We start from the raw sequence: 13,698 nt of genomic DNA, 5'->3' as shown, positions 1-13,698 counted from the left end.
AAGTAAGGAGAAAGGATACTTATTTTTTCAATATGACAGAGTTATACAGAGCAATGTACCAAGTGTCATGGGAGTGGAAAGCAGAGAAAAAAATCTAACACACAGACATAGAACCAACCGAGCACACTTAGGTTCTCCTGTGATGGGGGTTGAGGATGTTGATACCAACCCAGCATAATCAGGTATGATCATTCTGCCATCACTCTGTTCCTGTCTCAATCACTGGTGTAAGCAATGGCTAAAACCCTGAAGTAGTCTGATCCCCAGCTCCTCAGTTTCCCAAAGGTGTGAGTAGTTCAAGAGCAAAGGGAAACCTGAAAGTCGTCATATGCAAGTCATTAGCAAACACCAAACATCTCTGGTGTTCCAAGCCTGGTAGTGGGAGGACAAAGAGATGTGACCAACAAAACCCTTGCCTCAGAGAGCACAGAGTCTGGTCCCAGACACTGACAAGGAAATAAACATACCATGCACAGAGCAACAAAACCCCAAACACAGACAAACATAGTGTCTTACAATATATTTCTTCTTACATGTAAATTTACTTATGTGAAAAGTCTATGGTGGACAGTCTGATTTAGAAGGAGGAAGAAAAGTAGAAAAGGAATCTGCTGAGGGAAATTCATTTTTGCTTTTGACATTTTCTTCTTACTTAAGATTCCTGTGTGTGGTCTTGATGCCTGGAGCTGCAGCAGCCATCTTGTGAACATGAGGAAAAGCCAAGTGACTCCAGAGATACCAGCCCAGCACCCTCACATCACTGAGCCAATGAACACACCCTGGAAGCACCTTCCCAAAATTTGTGTTATATGAAAAATGTAATGATTTTCTTGCTCAGGCTGCTGTTAGTCTGATTTTATGTTACATGTAGTCAAAAGCATTCCTAAATGATGCAAAGTCTTACAAAAGAAAAAACTTGAAATTTTACATAGATAGATAGATAGATAGCTATATATATACATATACACATATGTGTGTATATATATATAATTAATTACCTTTCATTTAAAGATTACATGATAGAAAAACATTAAGCATGTAAACACATGCATGTAAGTAAAGAACAGGCACAGCCCCTTTCCTCATTCATATGTACTGAGGATGGAAGGTATCATTACACTTGTAACTGGAAAATCTCAGCTTGCTCAGTTATTAGCTTGGTAGACTAGATTCATTCAGTCAGTTATCTCCAGGAGAAGGACAGTATTTCCAAGGGAGTGAAAGTATATGAAGAAATATAACTGGACATGAGATTGTCCTGAAATATCTGGGATAGATGGCAAATCGTACCTAGAATGTGTGTATTTTGCGTTACATGTGATTGTCTCTGTCTACTCACATACAAAGATGTTGGAGTTCCCATGTCAATGGCTGCTCATGGATAGTTCAAACACCTCCTGCCCACCCACTTCACCATGCAAGCAGCAGTCCCAGCACTAGGCTCCTGGCCAATAACAGACCTTCTTTAAAGAGCACTGGGGACGCTTAAAGAGGAGTTCTGTAGACATTTGAGTGCCTGTTTAAGGCCATCTCTTTAAATACCCCAAAGATGTATAAAGAGAGTGTAGGATCTAAAAATGTTTTTTGCCTCAAGAAAAGTACTAATAGACTTCCTATCACTTAGACTTTCTAGGATATCTTATTCCCTGAAAAAATTTTTTAAAAGAGTATCTTATATTCATAGCATTGCCCTCTGTGTGCCTTTGTTTCACCATGACTTGAAAGTATTATTTTTCTCCCAAGAGCTAGTTTTTCCTAGTGTTTTTAAATAGTAGAGTCTTTTTATTTACTGGAGTGCAGAAAAGGGATTTCATTTTTTTTCTCAAATAGAAAATGTCTTTCCACGAATCAAGCACATTCTTGCTACCTAAAAACAGTTTCAGGCACAACCCCTACGCAAAGCATTTACAAGTTCATAACTCTTGTTGCAGGTATAATCCACCCTGGCAGGGAAAGTCCAGGGTAATCCTTTGGAAGAAGTAGCTGCTGACTTGGGAAATGCTGCAATTCTGCAGGGTCGGGCAGATCAAGGCATTAGGCCACGTGCCACCGAGTGGCAGAAGTGGAAATTCTCAGTAAGTGATGTTGTGATGTGCTGGAAAACAGGTTAGCAGGAAAGAACACATGGGAAAACAGTGGGATGCAGGAGGATATCAGAAGACAGGCTTCAGGTTGCAGAAGCCGGGGCGATGTTGAGAGGAAAAGATGAGAGACTGCCCGGGCTGGATCCCAGCCCCAAAGCGCATCCAAGGCACCAACTCCTTGATGTGAGATTTTCCTGGGCACCTGCTAGGGGCAGAGTCAGAGCGTGCAGCCCAGGACCAGACCAGAGAGATGGTGAGCTAGGTCGGATGTAAGGGATAAACAGGCAACACAAAGGATGGAGCAGGAATGTGAGTACTTCATTATAAAGCCCAAGTCTGAGAATAATTGGTAAGACAGGGATGGGTAGACAGCAAAGAGCCCAGTTAGTGGCAGGGCCAGAATCCAAAGGTGGGTCTTATGAGACCTGAATCAAAGTGAGAACACAGACATACGATGGGTCTGTCGTGCAAGGTCAAAGACACAGAAGTGGGTCACAGAAAGACAGCTTAGCTCGAGAGCATTGGCTTAGCTCCCGGGCAGGATTCCTTGGCATGAGACAGCCTATCACAGCTACTCTTCATCACACCCAACTCCTGCTTGCCGCCGTTATAACCCTTCTCTTCTTCCTGTTTCCTCTATGTCTTCCTCTGGCGGCACACCACCAATAGCCTTTCTACCTACAAAACCCACCCCAGCAGTTAATGACTTAAAACAAATCCACTTCTGTGCATTGGATGGGAGCTTGCTGACTAGGACCCCTTAGCTCGGCTGTGATTCATGGGAGGCGATTCTGGCTGCAGCCAGTAGTTTACAGAAGTGGCAATGCCTCAGCTTTGGGGACCAAGACAAGATCATCTCCTAGAGCGAGGCCTTGGACTTATAAACAAAGTAAGACCACTGTCTCATTGGACATGAAGTTCTCCTTAAGAGATAGAGTGTATGTCCAATAGGTCTCAACAATGACAAGAACAAACCAGAAGGTTCTGCCCTCAACGCCATGAGTCAAGGGTCTGTGATGGGCAGCCAGTTCAGCTGAGTTACCTCAGCTTTCGAGAAAAAAAATGTATGGTCCTTCTAGTTGACCTGTCAAGACAAAGGCCCTTGTATAAGACTAAGACAGTGTCAGATGCACATGGCAAAGACTTGGCACAGGGCTTTGTCTAGGAAGGACTGCTTGATGCCTTTCAATGTAGCATCGACTCCACTGTCTACTGGTACCATTTTGTCTTTGAACTTCAGCTTCAGTATTAAGTGTCCTGTCTTATTTTACTGTGCCTGAGACCACTTCTTGCTCTCTTTTTCGATTCTCCAGACATCCTGAAATAGGCCTTATTCCCCCAACTCTGCTAGATTCTATCTCCCCGGCTGAGTTCTGCACAGAAGGGTTTTTTTTAGATTAGTGTCCAGCTGCCTACCTCTGCCTACTGCTGCCATCTTGGAATTCTTGTCCACCCCTCCATTCATCCATGAGGTATTTAATGAGCACCTACAATGTGCTAGGCGCTGGGGACACTGATATAACCCCTAACGCTATGTTGTAGTCATTGGCAGAGACCTTTAAATATTCCTGATGTCAACGACCTGGCTTCCTTGTCCTTCTTGCCAACTGGCAAAAGACGTGTGGCCTGTGGTTCCCGTGATACTGAGTGTGGCTTAGATTAAGCCAGGCAGGAAGAAAGGGAGGGTCATGATTGGTGCAAAGAGCTGTGCTCATCTTGTCACTTCACTCCACCCACAGCGGGGCAGGCACAGCTCTTCTTTATGTAGAAATCGTCACTGTGTTTTGTCCTCTGCGCCTGCCAGGGACACTCTTTCTCCAATACCCACAGCGCCTTCCATCACCTCTTAAGGTCTTTACTCAAACGCCGCCCTCTCCATGCAGCCTTCCTTGATGGTACATCGAAAATGTCAAACGCCTTTTCTCCCACGACATACCCCCTTCCCCTGCCCTGCGGTATCTCTCCCCCGACTGCTATCACCGTGACATTCTCTATATAGTACTTATTCGTTTGTCATTGTCTCCTGCGTTAGAACATTAGTTCCAGGAAAGCAGGGTTCCACCTGTTTTATTTGGTGCTGTCTAGAAGTGCAGCTGGCAGAGTAGGTGCTTGAAGAACGTTTATGGACTAAAGAAAGAAGAACGTCTATAACGCATTACACACTGGCCCAGGGACTCTCGCTCTATTATCTTATTCAATCCTCTCTCCACCCTGTTGTAATGTGCGTGAGGTCCCTTACTTGCAAGATATGGGCCTGGGATGTGAGCCCACGCCTGCCACCAAAGTTACTATATTTCTCGGTAACATACGTGGCCTCGTTGTGAAGATAAACAGAAAGATGAGGAGACAGAGAGAAAACAACAACACGCATCTGAGCCCTGGTAAATCCAAGTAGCCTATTAAGAGTTCCACGGCTGGAAAAGCATCATGACCATTTTTGGTTTTCGTTTGTCCATTGAACCGTCAAGGACAGCTTCACCAAAGTGTGTTCCACGACGCGCCTACATTATGAAGGCCCAGAGAGAGCCTCTGTGGATTGGGGCCATTTCTCCATAGGAATCACATGTCACCAGCACCCCCATGCCGCTGGCTTTTCGGAGCTGTAAATAGATGAAAGATGTGTAAGACACACAGTACTTGCTAGTCTGCCCGAGGGGAGGAGGAGAATGCTACCCAGCACATCAGGCCTGTTTAAAATCCTTCTTAAGGAAATGCATGATTTATGAGCCATTTAGAACACAGCACTGAATCCCCGTGTGTCCTAAATGAGTTCGACAGAGAAGCAGTTGTCAGTAGGCAAGATGTGGGACCTCTGTGCATGGCTTCCTCTTCTTGTTTCTAAAAGAGGAGGGATGGCAAAGCAATCTTAGGGCTAAAGATGGGAAGGAGAGGTTGCTTTGAGAGAAGTATGATTTAACCTTCCAGCCACGGAATTTGAATACCTTCAATTGGACAGTTTTGTTTTTAATTTTTTATTGAAGTCTGGTTGATTTACAGCGTTGTGTTGGTTTCTGGTATATAGTGAAGTGCTTCAGTTATGTCTATATATACACATACACATTCTTTCTCGTATTCTTTTCCATTACGGTTTGTTACGGGATATTGAATATAGTCCCCTGTGCTCTACAGTAGGACCTTGTTGTTTATCCATTCTCTATATAACAGTTTGCATCTGCTAATCCCAAACTCCTAATTTATCCCTCCCCCCCACCACCCCCCTTCCCCCTTTGGTAACCGTACATTTCTTTTCTATGCAATTAGACTGTTTTGATGTTTGATAGTGTCACTGAGACTTAGCACTATACACAAAGAGCTCAATATTAAAAGTGCCAAGGTTGTGAAGGGCTTGTTTAGTTTACAGACAAAAGCAAGCATCCTATCAACATCACCTTGAAAGCACCTGCAGGCCCCATGTGCTGCTTTGAAGTCCTCTTAGTCTCTGGACCATAAATCCCTCCCAAAGAGACCCTGCAGGACTGTCCCTTAGGTCAGCACAGGGCTGTGGTTGATTGATAGTGACTCTGCATTCTGCTGACCAGCCAGGTGACCTATAGAACATAAACTTCTCATCTCTTGATTTTCTCAACTGTAAAATAACAGGGCTGGGCAAGTAAAATTCTCCGGACTGTTCAACTAAAACATTCCTCGTTCTCATGACACTTGTGGTTGACATACATTATTTTGACGTATCAGTAACCCTGACTGCCCTCCATCCCCACTTATTCTGAATGAGAATTTTCTGTCTTCTCTAACTTACCCAAAATGATGGCTGATTATTTGATACGTTCAAGAACGATGAATAAATAGGTGGTGACTGAGACAAGGCCACTTGCTAAGTGTCCGCTGGTAACTTTTCTAATTTCTCTAGGTCTCAGTGCTTCTAAGCCTTGATTATTTACAGGGAAAAAAAAAAAAGACAAAGTTGCTCAAGAATGGGTGATGTAACAAATAACTAGGACACACTTCACAAATAGCGTTGGGTTTCTCCAGATTTAAATATAGCAAAAGACTGAACTCTAAGGAACAGTTCAAAACTGTTGAAAGGGAGCCGTCTTGGGTATTGAGCCACAACTTTGGGTGAGTTTGCGGGCGGCTCTGACAGCGAACCGCACCGTCATTGGCTTTCTGTGTCCTTCTTCAGAACGATAAACTCGGCTGCAAGAGCCCGCTGCTGGTACAGCTATTGCCAACGAGCTAATTGAGTTTGTTGGCCTTGAAAAGGCATCAGTGTAGTAATGCGATGAGGTAATGCTGTGTTCCTGTCCTCTGGTTTCCCTCTCTGCCATTACTGAGGCTTTATTTATGAGACTGGAAACAAAAGCAAAACACAAGTCACATCGTTAGCTGTGACTTGGGTGAGGCTGGAAGAGAGCGTGGCTTAGCTTTCCTTTGTTTTCAAATACATCTGAGATGCAGGGGTTCCAGCTGAGCAGGGCAGCCCCGGAAGGCAGGTGAGTGTGCCGCCGCTGGGGTTCCTGAGGGTCTGATGGGCGTGGCTCCAAGAAGATCACATGCCCGGGGTTGACATCTGGAAGTAGGGAGCTGCAGACTGAGAAGAGGCTGGTTACACAACCATCAGTTATAAACAGAATCAGAATGGCACAAGGCAAGGTGAAATTGACCCAGCAGACAGGGAGATCAGTTTGGAGCGAGGGGAGGGCGGGAGCCCCTCTGACCCAAAGTCGAAGGAAGAGGAGCATGTCTGTCTGGCAGCACCATGGAGGTGGCATGTCTGTCACAGGCCAAGCAGGTGCCATGCAGGGAAGTCCATCAGGGCTGCGGAAGGAAGAGCAGAAATAAACCCAGGCAACGAGTCATCGGAAATTCACTGAGCCTCTCTGTGCCAGAGGCTGGGCTACAGGAAGCCAGGCAGAGCACCTGCCCTCAAGGAATGTACCTTCTAGTGGTGAAAAAGGATGAATGGGGCACAAAGACAGACGGACCAATGGAATACAAAAGAGAGCCCGGGGCTTCCCTGGTGGCGCAGTGGTTGAGAGTCCGCCTGCCGATGCAGGGGACCCGGGTTCGTGCCCCGGTCCGGGAAGATCCCACATGCCGCGGAGCGGCTAGGCCCGTGAGCCATGGCCGCTGAGCCTGCGCGTCCGGAGCCTGTGCTCCGCAACGGGAGAGGCCACAACAGTGAGAGGCCCGCGTACCGCAAAAAAAAAAAGAAAAGAGAGAGCCCAGAAATAAACCCTCAATAGTGGTCAAATGATTTTCTTCATGAGTGCCAAGACCATTCAATGGAGAAACAATACTTTTTAACACATGGTGCTGGGAAAACTGGATAGCCACAAGCAAAAGAATGATGTTGGACCCTTACCTTACTTACATCATCTACAAAAATTAACTCAAACTGGATCAAAGACCTCAATGTAAGCGCTAAAACTGTAGAACTCTTCAATGAAAACATAGGGGAAAATGAACTTATGGGTATAAAAATAAGTGGAAAAGATCACTTCAGCAACACCCAAGTGGGACAAAGAAGATTGAACAGAGAACTGGGCGGAGCTGGAGAGGCTGGTCAGGGAAGTTGTCTCAGGGAGGGTGTGACAGAGTTGAGCTCCGAAAGATGAAAATGTGCCAGCCCTGTCACGAGCAAGGGAAGTGCTCCAGGCAGGAGGAAAATAAACCCCAAAGGCCTTAAGAAAGGAGCGGGCTCGATGCTCTGATGGTCCGTGTACCCAGATGTAGGTAATGAGGGCGATGAACTGGGAGACAGAAGCAGGGACCAGATGATGGGGGGCCTAGGGGACCATGGTGAGGAGTTTACATTTCACTCTCAGGGAAGCGGGAAACCACTGGAGGGTTAACCAGGGGAAGGACAAGGTGTCAGGCCTTTTCCCTGTTGTGTGGAGTGTGGCTGATGGGAGGAGAGCATGGGAACTGGGGGTCCAGCAGGCGCTTGCTCAGACCAGGGCTGCAGCCGTGCCGATGGTGAGAGGTGGCTGCGTTCTGGACATTCTGGGGGGATGTAGAGCCGATGGGGGGCTGACTAATGGGTTGGATGGAAGGCATGAGGGAAATCAAAAAGAAGAAAACTCAAATCCCAAGATGCTTGGCCTGAGCAACTGTGTAGATGACGGTGGTACCACTTAAGGAAATACAGAAGTTTGCGGTGGGGCTTGATATGTTTGAGGAGAAGTGCAGTAGTTAACATGGCTGGAGCCACGTTAAGACAGCTTTCTATTAGGCCTCCTCATGGAGAATTTGAGTAGGCCGTTGGATTCATGAGCCTGGAATTCAAGGAAGAGGTCCGAGGTGAAAATAAAAAGGCAAGATGTATGTGTGTTTGAACATGAGTGTGTGTGTGTGGTATATACCTATGTTCATACAGACACATGACTTTGAATAATATATGCATGCATTGGAATGATACATGTATGTGCATTTGTTTATACACACGGCTTTGAATAATATATGTGTGCGTGCAAGTATACCATATATTGTATTATGTTATAATACAATATGCTGTATATAATCAGAGTCCTGGGAGTGACTGAGATCCCCAGGGCCAATGCCAGACCTGGGTGCACTCCGGGTGGGACCCGCTGGTAGAGGGAAAGACAGCAACAGTGATAGAGAAGGTATGGTGAGTACAGGAGTGGGATAGAAGGAAGATCAACTGAACCTTGGAAGCCTGGTGGCTTCGAGGACACCACTGCTGGGACACATAGCTCGCTCTGCTCTCTACCAGGGGTTGGGAAGTGGTAAGCCCGAGAGGCTTGGGCAGAGAAAGCCAGACGAGCTTCCCGATCTCCTCTGATTGGGGGTGTGTCCCCACCCCTCCCCAGCACAGGGATTTGGACCCTCTCAGCGCTCCATCCTTCAGAATCGCGCAGCAAACAGCCTCTCAACGCCACTCACCCGGGAGGCAGGAGCCCCGTAGCTCACCAGGCTGGTTTAGCACAGCACCTAGGCCAGGCAGCCTTCCGATGTCCACATGTTCACTGCGGGAGTCTGGGAAGGGGCAAGGACTGGGAAGAAAGCCCCAGAAAGAGTTCAAGAACGGGAAGTGTTGATCACTGACTGCTGGCAAGATCTGGACTGGGCTCGCAAGCCAGGCCCCCCTCTCCACACCCCAGCCAATCTCCCTTCTTGTCACGAGACCGGAGATTGAAACCAGGCTCTGCTTCTCTGGAGCTGTCCAGCTTTTGGAAAAACCACCCGATTTGTGTGAACCGCGGTTCCTCACACCTTATGGAGGCTATTGAAGACAACAGGAGACGATGGGATAAAGTGAGCAGCGCCCAGCAGGTACAATGCCTCTGAGGATATAGGATGCTACTTCAGCCTGTTCTCCACAGAAATCCTCCTGATAAAATTCATAATGAAGTAGAAATATCCACTATGAGCTGTATCCTTCTTTGTCCAAATGCAGGGAACAGAGCCTCTAAATCTACCCTTGGGACATCTCTGATCTTGCCACCCGATTCTTTAACTTCTGCGCCATAATTAACCCCTTTTTGTGCCGCCTCCTCTTCAACTACACACTTCGTGCGGTGACCACCTCGTGTAGCAGCTACTTCACGTCCCCAGGAGTGCACATATTTCCTGAGCGAATAAATGATGGTGATGTTTGTGGCCTGACACACAAACATCACATACACACACACACACTGAGTTGCAAAGAATGAGATCATTAAAATATTTTTACAACACACTGCACAGCTGTATTGTCTGAATCACTACTTGACAAAATGGGGGGAAAAATCACGGAATTGGATTTTGTGAGCTGAGCCTAAACACGTGGAGAATGAAAGTCCTGTTTGTGCAGAGAGGGGAGAGGAAAAAGTGCTTGCTTCCTAATGGAAGACAGAAATTTCTGCGAGAGGAGAAAAAAGACAACCGAAAACAAAAGCAAGATGAATCACTTTCATTCTGAAAGGAACACAGTGAAACAATGGTGCTAAATGAGACGGAATTCCTGACAAAGATCTTCTCTGTTCTCCAAGGGCTTTTATTGTGCCGTGTGTGCCGAGAGTTATGTTTTATCTTCCCAAAAGGAGTCAGCGTACTTTATTTTCTGCGCGGTATCTCTCTCTGCCTCTCCTCCCCACTTGCTGAGATTTAAGTCAGCTATTGTAGCGCTCTATATCTGATCAGCCTTAAAGATCTGAAAAGCCCTGAGTTTGCAAGAATAAAAAAAAGGCCTCCGGTCTGACAGTGATAGATCCCACTTGTCCCCTCGGGATGACATTCCTGCACTAGGAAGACCACAGATCCTTCCGATAACAAGCTACAGCTCCTGCTCGCCTGCGTCTTTATGCAGAGGTCAGGGCACCTGCTGGAGGAAAGGAATTGCCCGGTGAGCTCTGGCTACTTTTACCGAGCCCAGCAGGGATGCTGCATATTAGATGGGACAGGTTTAGGGTGAAAGGGATAGTAGAGATACAGCCTTTGAACTCAAGGATGTTATCATGGAAAACAAGATTTAAAACACAAAAACGGGGCTTCCCTGGTGGCGCAGTGGTTGAGAGTCCGCCTGCCGATGCAGGGGACGCGGGTTCGTGTCCCGGTCCGGGAGGATCCCACATGCCGCGGAGCGGCTGGGCCCGTGAGCCATGGCCGCTGAGCCTGACGTCCGGAGCCTGTGCTCCGCAACGGGAGAGACCACGACAGTGAGAAGCCCGTGTACCGCAAAAACAAACAAACAAACAAAAAAACACACAAAAACGATCCTTTTAACTTAGACCTAAATCCCTACTCAACTACTTTCAAGAAGTGAGCCTTTGCCTCCGTAAATCTCAGTCTCCTTATATCTAAAATGGGACCTCTGTCACAAAGTGAAGGAGGTCATGCCTGTGAGGCCCTTATCACCTAGTAAAGGGCTGGAAAGATACCACTTGTTGTTGTTATTACTTTTAGAGACTGTGAGATTTTTATATCCCTAGCATTTCTTGGAACAGTTAGTGATTAATACCTTTTTATCTTTAATGAATGAACAATTAGAATAAATTAGGCAAAGAGAATTGCATTACTCTTCTGATTAAAAGCTTGGTACCCAAGGGATGAAGTCCAAACTCTTTAGTGTGGCTTTGCATCTGGCCCCAAACTCCCCTGCCAGGCCCTGCCATGCCAGGGAGAGCTCTGCAGAGCCATCCCCAATTGTACGTGCCGGCTGAGCTACTCACGCACATGAACTTGCCTTGCATCTGGAAGTCTGCACACAGCATGTGTTCAGTCTTTCCCTTCAGCACCTGTGAGTGAGCTGGAGACCTTCTATACAAGCTTCCATGCCCAACCCAAATGCCACTTTCCCTATGTACGTTTCCTTTCACTGCCCCAGATGCCCCAGATGTTTCTCTCCCCTCTGGGCTCACACCGTGTTTTACAACAGTGCTTTTTATAGTGTGGTCCCTGGACCTGCAGCATCAGTATCAGCAGGGAACTTACTAGAAATGCAAATTGTGAGGCTCTGCCCCAGGCCTACTGAATCAGACACTCTTGGGGTGGGGCCCATCAACCTGTGCTTTAACAAGCCCTCCAGGCATTTCCGATGCAAACTCAGATTATAATAGAAAACCATCACTTTATGCAAACTTCTACTCTAACATGTCTCACAGTGTATTAAAGTCACTTGCCTAAAAACAGGACTGTCCTCCTTGCCTCTCAGCCAAGTTATTTTTCTTGTCTGTGTCCTAACATTTCATTGAGTTACAGCTGATAGACAATATCACACAAGTTACAGGTGTACAATACAGTGATTCACAATTTTTAAACGTTAAACTCCATTTATAGTTATTATCAAATATTGGCTATATTTCCTGTGTTCTACAATATACCCTTGCAGCTTGTTTAATACTGAATAGTTTGTACCTCTCAACCCCCGACCCCTCTATTGCCCCTCCCCACTTCCCTGTCCCCACTGGTAACCACTAGTTTGCTCTCTATATCTGTGAGTCTGCTTCTTTTTTGTTATATTTCCTAGTTTGTTCTGTTTTTTGGATTCCACATGTAAGTGATATCATACAATGTTTGTTTATGTCTGTCTGGCTTATTTCACTTTAGCAGAATAGCCTCCAGATCCACCCATGTTGTTGCAAATGGCAGAATTTCATTCTTTTTCATGGCTGAGCAGTATTCCATTGTGTGTGTGTGTGTGTGTGTGTGTGTGCGCGCACGCACGCACGCGTGCACCACATTTTCTTTATCCATTTATCTGTTGATGGACACTTAGGTTGCTTCCATGTCTTAGCAACTATAGATAATGCTGCTATGAACATTGGGGTTCATGTATCTTTTCAAATTAGTGTTTTTGTTTTTTTTCAGATATATATCCAGGAGTGGAATTGCTGCCTCATATGGTAGTTCTAATTTTAGTTTTTGGAGAACTCTACATTGTGTCCTAAGTTTCCTCATCTATAAAAATGGGCATAATCATATTACCTTGCAGGAATGCTTAAGAATTAGAAATAAGGGCTTCCCTGGTGGCGCAGTGGTTAAGAGTCCACCTGCCAATGCAGGGGACACGGGTTCGTGCCCCGATCTGGGAAGATCCCACATGCCGTGGAGCGGCTGGGCCCGTAAGCCATGGCCACTGAGCCTGCGCGTCCAGAGCCTGTGCTCCACAAAGGGAGAGGCCACAACAGTGAGAGGCCCGCGTACCGCAAAAAAAAAAAAAAAAAAAAAAAAAAAAGAATTAGAAATAATACATATAAAATATAAGATACAGTATCCCAAACACTAATCCCCCCCTGACCCCTTGACCCCTGACTCCCAACTGTTTATTCATGTTGCCTATATAAAACATGTTGTCATTATATAAAACTTTCCACTGCCTTGAAAAACAGACGCAACGGACAGGTCTGTCCCCAGGTGGAGGGAGTCTGTTAGGCTTTTGGGAATTGAAGGAGGTGTCCCAGCATCGGCAAGGAGAGCTCAAATCATTATAAGTGAGTTAAATATAAGTTAACAGGACATAACTTTTCAGCAAGAGGCTGAGACTGGGAGGAGAGAGAGATCATTCATGATTATATACAGGCAGGGATGAGTCAAGCTGAGGTCAGGTAAGGACGAGTTAGGGGGATGGGTAGGGGGCTATGCAGTCATCTGGGCTGGGCTGCCTCGCATGGAGTTTTCTCTCTAACGGTTAGCTAGTGTGCAGAAGATCCCAGAAATCGCACTGTTTGCCCATGAGCCTGGTTCTGAAACTGTGGAAGCACCTGGATGATGGGATCTCTCTGCAGTCCTGCAACAGGTAAAGTCTCATTGCAGCTTTGCTGGCAGAAGTGTCGGTTGTGCTGGTTTGGTTACGTGTGTGATAAATGCCAGGGGGGCAGGCAGGGCCTGCAGTGATCTGGGAAGACTTCCCAGAAGTGAACCATGGGGATAAATGAGATGAAAGAGATGTGGGATTCAGGTGGGCAGAGAGGGCTCAGTCAATGTCCCAGGGAGGGGAGCAGCCTGGGCAACCTCTATCATGTTCCCTTATAGCGATGTTTGCTTCTTTCATAGTGCTTTTCACAATTTGTAATTATTATTTGCTTAATCCTGGCTTCCTTCTCATTCTATGCATTCTAGTAGGGCAGGAACCACGTCTAATTTTCTCATCATTTTATCTAGAGCTGGGTCTGGCATGCGGTAGGTTCTCAACATACATTTTCAGTATTCA

At 46.3% G+C, this 13,698-nt stretch overlaps 1 long non-coding RNA gene across 1 annotated transcript; it reads left to right on the top strand.

Annotated features, from left to right (window-relative positions):
- Positions 1–783: 783 nt before the first annotated feature.
- LOC309833361 lies at positions 784–12,383 on the top strand. The gene is made up of 3 exons (XR_014297750.1): positions 784–818; positions 1,932–2,075; positions 12,357–12,383. It is a non-coding gene; the product is annotated as an uncharacterized lncRNA (long non-coding RNA).
- Positions 12,384–13,698: the final 1,315 nt, after the last annotated feature.

Source organism: Grampus griseus (genome assembly GCF_964374135.1).
Source record: "Grampus griseus genome assembly, chromosome: 14".
Taxonomy (NCBI): Eukaryota; Metazoa; Chordata; class Mammalia; order Artiodactyla; family Delphinidae; genus Grampus; species Grampus griseus.
This window is presented reverse-complemented; position numbering and strand designations above follow the sequence as displayed.